We start from the raw sequence: 12,502 nt of genomic DNA on the forward strand, positions 1-12,502 counted from the left end.
TTGAAAGGAGAATCTATGAACTGGAAGAGCAAACTCAAGATAGTATCTGAAATGCAGCAGAAATGGTAGATGGAAGAATCAGACAAAGAGACAGACAAAGAAAAATTAGATGAAATAAACATATTCCTAGAAAATGTAACTTATCAAGAAGAAACAAGATACCCAAATAGTTATATAATTATTAAAGTTTGAATTAATAGTTAAAAGTCTTCTCATAAAGAAAAAAACTCCAGAACCAGAGGTTTTATCGGTGGGTTCTGCCAAATATTCAAGGGAACAAATAATTTTAATCTTACATAAATATTCCAAAATGTCAAAAAGAAAGAGCAGTCTCTATCTGTTTTATGAAGTTAGCATAATTGTGACACCAAAGACTGACAAAACCATATGAGAAGTTGCAGAAATCTTAAAGCATTAGCAAGTGGTATCCAGCAATGTATATAAAGGATAATGCATTTTGACCAAAGTGGGTTAATTTCAGGAATTCAAGGTTGGCTTAACATAAGGAAAAATATTTTCATGTAATTCACAATATTAACATAAAAAGGACCTTAATAGCTAAGAAAACTTTTTATCCTCCTGTTATTAATATTTCTTCTCCAGCTGTCAGATGAACATACAGTTGTAGCTTCAGCAGCTACCTTGAATCATGAGGTGACTTTGAGGATTGCAAAGCAGAAAGGTAAGAGCCTGAATCTTTGATGACACCAAAGGGCTGCCATAACAGCCTTGGACTACTGACCTTCTGACTTCTTCTATGTGAAAGACAAGTAGTATCTTTTCTAAGCCACGGACATGCTTTTTAAAAATTAAATTAGCAGAAGCAAATCCTAATTGACTGTGACACCTGGAGTAGATTAACAGAGGTGAGGGAGCATCAGGAAAAGCCTCATGGAGCACACGATATTTGAGTTGGGACTTGATGAATGAGTACAATCTTACCAGATAGCAAGGATTAGAAAGGAGGAAGGCACTCTAGACACAACAGTAGCAGTGTGGAAAAGTGCAGGGCAGGAAAAAGCAGCTTGTTCAGAAATTAAGAAGATGAGTATAACATGTATATTTCTTGAATATCGTTTCGAACTTAGGCATGGTCTGGGACCGGGGCTGAATTGAACCGGAGAGGAGGGTCATTTTGCAGCTCCATTACATGCAAACCAGCACCTCTGGGGAAAGCAGTGACCTTTTGCAGGAGCTGTGTGAGTAAACAGATATTAGCCAAGCAGGACGCAACTCAATGAGGGGCAGTGAGTCCTTGACTTGCAGGAAGGTGATGTGAGCTTAAGTTTTTGCCTCATAGCTGAGAACGTGCTTCAGACAAAAGTGACCAGATCAGTCCTTTTTGCTGATGGCTCTGCGCAGGTGATCCTAAGTCCTTTGCACTAGTGGAGTGAGTTCCCTAACAATAAAGTTCCTGAGAAGGAAAGATGCTATAGATGAATAGAAAAAAAGAGCTGTTCACCTGTGTATCTGGTGATTTGGTTGCCAAACATATTTTTTCCTCAAGAATCAGGAACCTTTACAAGAAATCAGGCCCTGAGGTACCCAATTGCACAATGCCACACACATTGCAATTTTTCTGAGGCAGTCAGTCATAGCGTAATTACTAATAGTACCCCCTTTCACTTTCAAAAGTATACTGCTTTGGATGATACATTTTATGATCACCTTACTTGTGTAAGGACTTCATAAAGGAATTCTTATATCTTTGCTAGTGCTTTCTCTCATTTGGAGAATAAACAAATCACTACCACTCTCCTTTCCCCCTAAATAAATCTGGGGATCAAAGAGAAACTTTGAGAGGATATATTATTTGATTACAGTATTTCAGAGACACTTAGGATGGATAGGAAAATGCATCTATAACATAATATGAGCAGCATTATTTTGCAAAGAATAGGGTCAAAGCTGTGATAATAGGAAGAATATGGATTTAACATATGAGACTAGGCTGAGTGATTTTTGGAGGAAAAAGTGAAACCTAAAACAGGAAAACATGATTGCCCTTGGTAATTCAAGAGAAAATTAGCCACAGGCCTCACTTGTGGAGAGAGACTGAATTATAATAGCCCCTGTTCCCTCTTCTTCCCCAACCAAGGTAATCAGAGAAGGGAGCCCAAGGCCCTCCATCAGTGCCAGCAGGAATCTAGGAGGTGGAGACGTCTCCTCAGACCCTCTCACTATCATTGGCTAAAGTTTGAGGTCCTGAGTTTTCAAGATACAGATGGGATAGGAATTATAATGGCATTTTTCAGATGGGGATATTGAAACTCAAAAGATGACTTGCTCAAATTATAGAGTTTATAAACGGCAGAACCAGGAGCTTGAGTTTAGGACATTCCTCCATTAAAAAATAGAATCATTATAAGGACTCCAAGTTCCCTAGAGAAAACCTGTGGCCTGAGAAATGGCAGAAATAACTGGGATTTTTAGCCTAAAGATAAAGGAGATGTAGAGGCACAGGATATGATCTCTGTCATCAAATCCCTGATGGACTGTCAGATGGGAAAGAAGTTAGACCTGTGTGGGGTGGACACAGAGAAAAAAGCAAGGACTAGTGAAGGGAAGCAAAAAGGAAGCAGATGCCAATTCAACATACACGAAAGGAAACTAACATTTCCTGAATATCTATCCATGCCAGGCATTTCACATATATATTCCTATTTAATTCTCAGACAGAGGGAAAAAACTGTGAAGTAGATATTATCCTCATTTTAAAAATGAGAAACCAGGAGATTTCCAACTTAGGGTAACGGCAGAATAGCTTGTATTGCACTAACTCTCCTATGGATAACATTTGTCGACTCTGCACAAAATAGAAAAAAATGGTTTGAAATTACTGGGAAATTACCCAAATCAGGCAGAAACTAGAGGGGATTTGTCCCCTTGAAAGATGAGAACCACGCTGATTGAGATCTAGTTTATTCAACTTTCATCTGAGGGCAGTTGCTAGTCTCTGTGGCATGGTGGGGCATTTCAGATAGAGCTGAAGCAAAAAGCTGCAGTAATATTGGGGAGTTGGATGATGCATATCGGGTCTTCCAGAGCAGTTAGATGTTGAAGGGGGGGAAATCCCAGAAAGAACGAAGCCACAGAGAGGAGCCCCCAAATCTGCATATAGATTCTACTCAAATCCTTGGCTGACACCTAAACCCTGAATGTGTGGGATGAGACTGCACGACGCCTATGGGGGAAACAGTAGCTGGAATCCTGAAGAAAAACAAAAAAACCCAAAACACACAACTGAGCAGAGGATTCAGTAGCTGCCCACAATGGAGGCAGAGGTTAAAGTGTAAGTACCAACAAATGAGAGAGCCTTAATAAGTACCTCAAGCTTTGCACTGAAATCCCAGAAGGGCCACACCCTAGGATTAAATACCATATTCCAAGATTAAGGTATTCACCATAGGACTAAGGGGAAAATCAAAATAGACTTTCCCTAACAAAGCTTAAAACCAACTCCATAAAAGACCAAGGGAATTTGATGGTCATTTCCCTACCTACTAGAGCAAAACTCAATACTCTTCAAAGAAAGATAACAGAATACAAAATTATCTATGTATAATAAAATATTTTAATTTCTAGACATACGAAAAGACAGAAAAATGTAGCCCAGTGAAGAAAAAAAATCAGCTGATAAAAACGAAGTGACAAACCCTTGATACTGAAATTGGCAGAAGGGAACTACTGTGGTCTGAATGTTTTTGTTCTCCCAGAATTCATGTTAATACCTAATTACTGATGTGATAATATTAGGAGATGGGCCTTTGGGAGCAGATTAGACCATGATGGCAGAGGCCTCATAAATAGGATTAGTGCCCTTATAAAAGACACTCCAGAGAGCTAGTTACCCCCTCCACCATGTGAGAACATAGCAAAAAGGCACTGTCTACAAGAAAGCAGGTCCTGGCTGGGCATGGTGGTTCACATTTGTAATCCCAGCACTTTGAGAGGCCGAGATGGGTGGATCACAAGGTCAAGAGATCAAGACCATCCTGGCTAACATGGCGAAACCCCAACTCTACTAAAAATTAGCTGGACGTGGTGGTGCGTGCCTGTAGTCCCAGCTACTTGGGAGGCTGAGGCAGGAGAATTGCTTGTACTCGGGAGGTGGAGGTTGCAGTGAGCTGAGATTGTGCTGCTGCACTCCAGCCTGGCGACCAAGTGAAACTCTGTCACACACACACACACACACACACACACACGAAGAGAAAGCGGGTCCCTCACCAAACACTAAATCTGCTGATGCCTTGATCTTGGATTTCCCAGCCTCCATAACTGTGAAAAATAAATTTCTGTTGTCTACAAACCACCTAATTCAAGGTATTTTTCTGATAGCAGTCCAAATGAACTAAGTCAAGAATTTAAAAATAGCTGTGATAAATATAATAACAAATCTATAGGAAAAGATGTATTCATTTTTAATGTGTGAAGAGATGAGGAATTTGAGAAGAAATATGAATACTATAAAAAGAACTAAAAGGAAATTTTAGAAACTGAAAAATACAGTATTTGAAATGTAAAAAAAAAATTAGAAAATATCATGGTAGATTGAATAAAGAAGAAGACAGGATCAGTGCACTGGAATATAGATCAATAGAAATTATCCAAGCAGAAGCATGGAAGGAGAAAAGGTTGAAAAACAATTAACAGAGCTTCAACAACCTGTGGGACAGTATCAAGTGGCTGAGAAAATGGCCACTGGAGTTCCAGAAAAAGAGGGGCAAAAGAACTACACAGCAGAAAAAATATTTGAAAAAAATTGGTCAAATATTTTCCAAATTTGATCAAAAAGAAGAAGCCCATAGATCCAAAAAACAAAACATGCCTCAAACAAGATAAATACAAAGAAATAACATGTAACACATCAAAGTTAAATTCCTAAAATACACAAATAAACAGAAAATATAAAAAGCACCCAGATAAAGCCAATTTCTCATTAGAAACAATTGAGGCCAAAAGACATAATTAAAATGCTAAAAGAAAAAAAGAAAAAAGTTTTCAACCTAAAATTCTGTACCAAATAAAAATTACTTACAAAAATGAAGATAAAATAGGTATTTTCAGATAAATGAAAAGCAAGCTAATATGTTATCATGCGTGACACAATTACAAAAAGTGCTAGTGCTTACTTTGGCAGCACATATACTAAAATTGAAATGATACAGAGAAGATTAGCATGGCCCCTGCACAAGAATGACATGCAAATTTGTGAAGTATTTTATATTTCAGGCCAGAAGAGAATGAGATGATATATTCAAAGTACAGAAAAAAAAATTGGCAACCAAGAATACTGAACCTGGCAAATCTGTCCTTCAGAAATGAAGGCGAGACAAGGACTTTTCTAGACAAACAAAAGCTGAAGGAGTTTATCACCACTAGATCTACTTTATAATAAATGCTAATGGGAGTTCTTCACATTGAAATATAAAGTGCTAACTAGCAACATGAAAACATATGCAAGCATAAAACTGATAAATGTAAATATATAGTCAAATTCAGGATAGTCTAATACGGTAATGGTGATGTATAAATCACAAATATTCATAGTATGAAGGTTAAAAGACAAACTATTTACAAATAATAATAGGTAAAATAACTGGTTAAGGTATACACAATACAAAATGGTATTAATTGTGACTAAAATACAATGTGGGTGGGAAAAAGCAAGTGTAGAGTTTTTTAAATGCAGTCTAAGTTAAGTTGTTATCAGCTCAAAATAGCCTGTCATAACCATAAGTGGTTTTATGTAAGCTTCATGGTAGCCACAAGGCAAAAACCTACAATAAGTACACAAGAGATAAAGAGTAAGGAATCAAAGCATACCAGTACAGAAAATCATCTAATCCCAAAGGAAGACAGCAAGATGGGAAGAAGAACCAGAAAGCAATTAATGAAATGGCAATAGTTAAGTCTTTGCCTATCAATAATTACATTGAATATAAATGTATTAAATTCTCCAATCAAAAATTGTAGCTATTGAATGATTAAAAGAAACCCCATGACTCAACTATAGGCTGCCTACAAGAGACTTAACTCACCTATATGGACTTAATTCACCTTTATAGATTAAAAGTGAAGCGATGAAATAAGATATTCCATGAAAATGAAAACCAAAATAGGGCAGGAGTTATATTAGATAAAACAGACTTAAAGTCATAAGCTTCAAAAAGAGACAAAGATATAATGATAAAAGGGTCAATTCATCAAGAGGTTATAACAATTTATTAACATATATGCACCCAACATCAGAGCACCCAAATACATAAAGCAAATATTCATATATCTGAAAAGAGAGAAAGAATGCAACACAACATTAGTAGAGGACTTCAATACCCTATTTTCAACAATGAATGATCATCCAGATAGAAAATTAATAAGGAAATGCTGAACTTGACTGTATTTCAGACACAATGGACCTAACAGACATATACAGAACATTCCATTTAACAGCAGCAGAATACACATTCTTCCCAAATACACATATCATACTACCCCAGGATAAACCATATGTTAGGCTACCAAACGAGTCTTAACAAATGTAAGAAAATTAAAATTATATCAAGTATCTTTTTTGATCATAGTAGCATAAAACTAGAAATCAATAATGGGAGGAATTTCAGTAAATTGACAAACATATGGAAATTGAGCAACATATTTCTGAACAAACAATGGGTGAACAAAGAGGCTAAAGGAAAAATTTGGAATCTTGAAACAAATGAAAATGGAAATATAATATACCAAAACTTATAGGATGGAAGAAAAGCAGCTCTAAGAGAGACATTTATAGCAATAAGCACCTACATCAAAAAGGAAGAAAGATCTCAAATAAACAACCTAACATGACACTTCAAAGAACCGGAGAAAGAAGAACAAACTAAGCCTAAAATAGGAACAAACTAGGCTGGGTATAGTGGCTCATGCCTGTAATCCCAGCACTTTGGGATGCTGAGGTGGACAGATGACCTGAGGTCTGGAGTTCAAGACCAGCCTGGCCAACATGGCAAAACCCCCTTTCTACTAAAAATACAAAAATTAGCCACCTGTGGTGGCACATGCTTATAATCCAGGTACTCAGGAGGCTGAGGCATGAGAATCGCTTGAACCCATGATGTGGAGGTTACAGTGAGCTGAGATTATGTCACTGCACTCCAGCCTGGGCTACAGAGTAAGACTCTGTCTCAAAAAAAAAAAAAAAAAAAAAGAGAGAGAGAGAGAGAACAAGCTAATATGAAATTAGTAGAATAAAGGAAATAAAGATCAGGCATTTCTCGAAAGAAGGCATACAAATGACCAACAGGTATATAAGAAAAATGCTCAACATCACAAATTATCAAGGAAATGCAAACTAAAACCACAATGAGATATCACCTCACACCTGTTACAATGGCTATTATCAAAAAGATGAAAGATAGCAAGTGCTGGAAAAGATGTAGAGAAAAGGAAACCCTTGTATACTATTGGTAGAAATGTAAATCAGTACAGCCATTATGGAAAACAGTATGGAAATTCCTCAAAAAATTAAAAATAGAGCTACTGTATCATCCAGCAATCCTACTATTGGGTATATAGCCAAAGCATATGAAATCAGTATGTCAAAGAAATATCTGCATTTCCATGTTTGTTGCAGCAGTATTTACAATAGCCAAGGCACAGAAAAACCAAAGTGCCCATCAATGATGAAAGGATTTTAAAAATGTAGTATATATACATAATGGAGTATTCTTAAATTTAAAAAGACTTCTTAAAAAGAAGAAAATTTTGTTGCTTGTGACAACATGGATGAGCCTAGAGGATATTATGTGAAGTGAAATAATTCCACTTCAACTTGGCAGCTTAAAGAAAAAATAAAAATTAAAAAAAGTGAAATAAGCCATGCACAGAAAGACAAATACCACATGATCTCACTTATATGTGGAATCTAAAAAAGACAAACTCATCAAAGCAGAGATGAGAATGGTGGTTACCAGGAGTTGGGCAGAGGAGGAGGGAGGAATTGGGAAATGTTGGTCAAAGGGTGCAAAATTTCAGTTAGATAGGAGACATAAGTTCAAAAGATCTATTGTACATCATGGTGGCTATATTTAATGACAGTCATTATATAACTGAAAATTGCTAAGGCAGTAGATTTTAAGCATTCTCACCACAAAAAAGTGATAAGTATGAAAGTAAGACATGCTAATTAGCTTGATTTAACCATTCCAAATTGTAAACATATTTCAAAACATGATGTTATATACTACAAATATATATAATTTTAATTTGTCAATTTTAAAAAATAAATATTTATAAAAGAAGAAATGCTAAAGGAAATTCTCTACGCTAAAAAGAAACGGGACCATTTGGAAATTCAGCTCTACAGAAAGGAATAAAGGGCACTAGAAATGATAACTTTGTAGGAAAATACGAAAAAATTTTTTCCTTCTTTTCTTAATTATTTAAAACATGAATTGATAGGACTTCTACTTCTAGCCAGTATGGGGTAGCAGGGGCTGAATTTAACCTCCTGTCTGAAACAATTTCTTTTTAAGCCAAACCAAATATATGAAACAATAGCTATGAAAATATTAGTCACCAGGCAATGAAGGACAGTAATCCCTAAATGACAGGAAACAAATATAGCCCTATTATTGACCTGGTTTACCTCCTGAAGGAAGTTTGCAGACCATCACAAGGAAGGCAGAACCATGGCAGAGCCTGGCAATATCCCTGAGTTGAGGAGGCAGAATTGGAAGTCGAGAAAAACAAAGAATCTAGAATTCCCAATGCAGTGTATTTAAAAGGAGAGCTGCACACAGGGAAAACTTCAGAAATCTACAGAAGCTTCCCTTGGGTATTCAACAGAATAATCATCAGCACATGCATATGAACAACTGGACTAAAAATACCACTCAAAAGATTAGAGGAAACAGTGCTACAACTCACAAGAATAGGAAGGGTCTATTGCCAATAGCCAGAGTAGAATATTTCATAAGTCATAGGACATCAGTTGGAGTACTGAGTAGGGTCTTCCCTCAGTAGTGGGAAAAATTAACCCTAGACTAAATGCTGCCGGTCCCTGATAATTGAACTTAAAGCAAGAACCAAATTATTAAGCTATTTGAAAGTAATTTGTATCTCCAAATAAAGCTCAAGAATACTTTTAGGAATACAAAAATATTCAGCACCCAACAAGGTAAAATTCACAGTGTATGGCATATAGTAAAAAAAATTATCAGGCATTCAAAGAACTAGAAAAATAAAACCTATAATGAGGAGAAAAATCAATCAAAACCGACTCAGAAATGACACAAATGAAAGAATTAACAGACAAGTATATTAAAACAGTCATTATAACTGTATTCTATATGTTCACCAAGCTAGAGAAAATATTGAACATTAAGTAGAGACATGGAAGATATTAAAAAAACTAAAACCAAACTTCTGGAGAAGAAAACAACCACATCTGAAATAAAAAATGCAATGAATGGGAAATAGCTGATTAGACATTTCAGAGGAAAGGAGTAGTAAACTTGAAGACACAGCAATGGAAACTACCCAAAATAAAGTACACAAAGGAAAAGACTTAAAAACAAAAACAAAAACAAAAACAAAAAAAACCACACAGATCAACAGTGAAAACTTCATGTGGCCAAATATGTGCGTAAATGGGGTTCCCAAAAGAGAGGGAGCAGAGAAAAGTATTTAAAGAAATGGTGATCAAATGTTTCAAATTTGATAAAAATTATAAGTTCACAGATTCAAGGTCAGTGAACACCCAAACCACGAAATTAAAAACAAAAAAATACACAAACGCATATCAGAATCAAGTAGCTTTAAATCAGTGACAAAGATAAAATTGGAAAAGTAGAGGAGATACTCTACATGCAGGGCAATGAAGATAAGGAGCATAGCAGATTTCTTGTCAGAAACGATGCAAACTAGAAGACAGTGGCTCAAAATCTTCAAAATTCTGTAAGAAGGCCGGGCGCAGTGGCTCACGCCTGTAATCCCAGCACTTTGGTGGGCCGAGGTGGGTGGATCACGAGGTCAGGAGATCGAGACCATCCTGGCTAATACGGTGAAACTCCCGTCTCTACTAAAAACACACAAAAATTAGCCGGGCGCGGTGGTGGGCGCCTGTAGTCCCAGCTACTCGGGAGGCTGAGGCAGGAGAATGGCGTGAACCCAGGAGGCAGAGCTTGCAGTGAGCCGAGATAGTGCCACTGCACTCCAGCCTGGGGGACAGAGCGAGACTGTCTCAATCAAAAACGAAAACAAAAACAAAAACAAAAAACCAAACCAAAACAAAAAATAATAAAATAAAATAAAATTCTGTAAGAAAAAAAAGTCAACCTGGAACTCTTTACTAAGCAAAAATTATTTTAAAAGTTAAGGCAAAATAAATACTTCTTTAGACATACAGAAGCTGAAAGAGTTAATCACAAGCTGACTGGTGGAATAGAAAATGTAAAGGGAAGTCTTTCAAGCAGGGGGGAAAAAAGGATAATACCAGATGGAAACCTAGATATATTGGGGTCAGCAAATTATGGCCCATGAGCCAAATCTGATTTGCTACCTCTTTTTGTGAATAAAGTTTTATTGGAACACAGCCATACCTATTCATTTATTTATTGCCCACAGCTGCTTTCATGCTACAATGACAGAATTGAATAATTGTAACAAAAACCACGTGGTCTAGAGTATTTATTACCAGGCCCCTAACAGAGAAAGTTTTCTGACCCTTGATCTCCACAAAGTATTGAGCAGTATAGGACATGGTATTACATAAGTAGATTTGTAATAATAATAATGATGATAATAATAATTTCATTTATTATTTAAAAATCTTTAAAAATAATCATCTGCTTAAGGCATAATAACAACATATTATGAGATATATAAAATATGTAGAAGTAAAATGTATGATAACAATGCTCAAAGGCCAGTAGGGAAGAAACTAGAGTATACATGTACAGTGCTAGAGTATACATGTACAGTTACTATACATGAAGTAATACACTATCACTGAAAGTTAGACTGTGGTAAGTAAAAGATGTATACTATAAACCCAAAATAAACCATTAAAATAACACAACAAAGATTGTGGCTAATAATCCAACAAAGGAGATAAAATGAGACCATAGGAAACAGTTTAACCAAAAGAAGATAGAGAAGGAGGAAAAGAGGAGCAAAGAACAGTGAGGACAAATATAAAACAAATAGGAAAGTGGTAAATTTAAACACAACCATAACAATAATTACATTACATATAAATGGCCTAAACATTCCAATTAAAAGGCAGCCTGTCAGATTAGATTTAAAAAGCAATACTCAAATATATGCTACCTTCAAAATCCCACGTGTGTGTGTGTCTTTAAAAACACATAAATAGGTTAAAAATAAAAGGAAACCATGCCAGCACTAATCAAGAGAAAGTCAAAGTGCCTACATTAATATCCAAGTAAAAATTTCAGCACACATACACAAAAAAATTATCAGGGATAAAGAGGATCGTTTCATAATGATAAAGGAGTCAGTTTATCAAGGGGACACAATGATCTGGAATGTTTATGCATCTAATAGCAGATCTCCAAAACACGTGAAGTAAAAGCTAATAGAACCACAGGAGAAATAGATAAATCCACAATTATAGTTGGTGCTTTCAATTATTCTCTTTCAATAATTTATAGAACAGATCATGAACTTTTGCTCCAAGAACTATTGCAGGAACATACCAGGAAAGCAGAGAGAATCCACAGACCCTTTGAAGGAAGTGGATTTGCTGCTGCAGGCTTCTGGAGACAGTTGAAAAACTGTGAGTGTCCAAAGTGTGAAAGTGTGAAAGGAGGATCATCTGCCCCTGAACATACATTTTCATTTGGGAACTTGAAGGTCCAGATCATGGGAGAAAGATTTGACCTTACCTGGATCTGAGACAAACTTAGAGAGCTGAATGAAATACAAGGGTAGAGGAAGAAGCGGGAAGAGCCCTGTGGGGACCCTCAGTCCCTGAGGAAGTCACTTCTGACTTTGTCTCACAGGGGTCCTTGGGGAGGCCTGCCAGTGGAACTGGGGAAAGACCACAGGGAGAAGGAAACTTCCAGCTGACTCTTTGTAACAATTTAAACCTAACAGGAAATTTTCTGGACATAATCTAGGGAAGAGGGTGAACCAGGAATGCAGACACAGCACAGAAATTGCAGCAGGTAGGGAGGTGCAAAATCTGAAAGCCCTGTTTGCTTTCCCAGTGGGGAGGTCTGGAGCCTGGGGCAAGTCCTCAGCCTTGCTCACCGACTGCCTGGAAATAAACTCAGTGCTGTTGGGGTCAGGGGATCAGTGGGAGTGAGACCGGCCTTTGGGGCTGCATGGGAGCCAGCTTTCCCCCACTTCCCTGTCGACCTGTATGATGCAGCAGAGGCAGCCATAATACCCCTGGCAACATAAGTCCATTGGCCTGAGTAACCGATCCCCATGTCCCACAGCTGCTGCAGCAAGCCTCATCCAAGGAATGTCTGAGCTC

General features: G+C 37.0%; 1 non-coding gene across 1 annotated transcript; it reads left to right on the forward strand.

Moving 5' to 3' along the window:
* Positions 1 to 5,124: 5,124 nt before the first annotated feature.
* Positions 5,125 to 5,231, forward strand: LOC112615205. The gene has a single exon (XR_003117303.1). It is a non-coding gene; the product is annotated as a U6 spliceosomal RNA (small nuclear RNA).
* Positions 5,232 to 12,502: the final 7,271 nt, after the last annotated feature.

Source organism: Theropithecus gelada, chromosome 1 (genome assembly GCF_003255815.1).
Source record: "Theropithecus gelada isolate Dixy chromosome 1, Tgel_1.0, whole genome shotgun sequence".
NCBI lineage: Eukaryota > Metazoa > Chordata > Mammalia > Primates > Cercopithecidae > Theropithecus > Theropithecus gelada.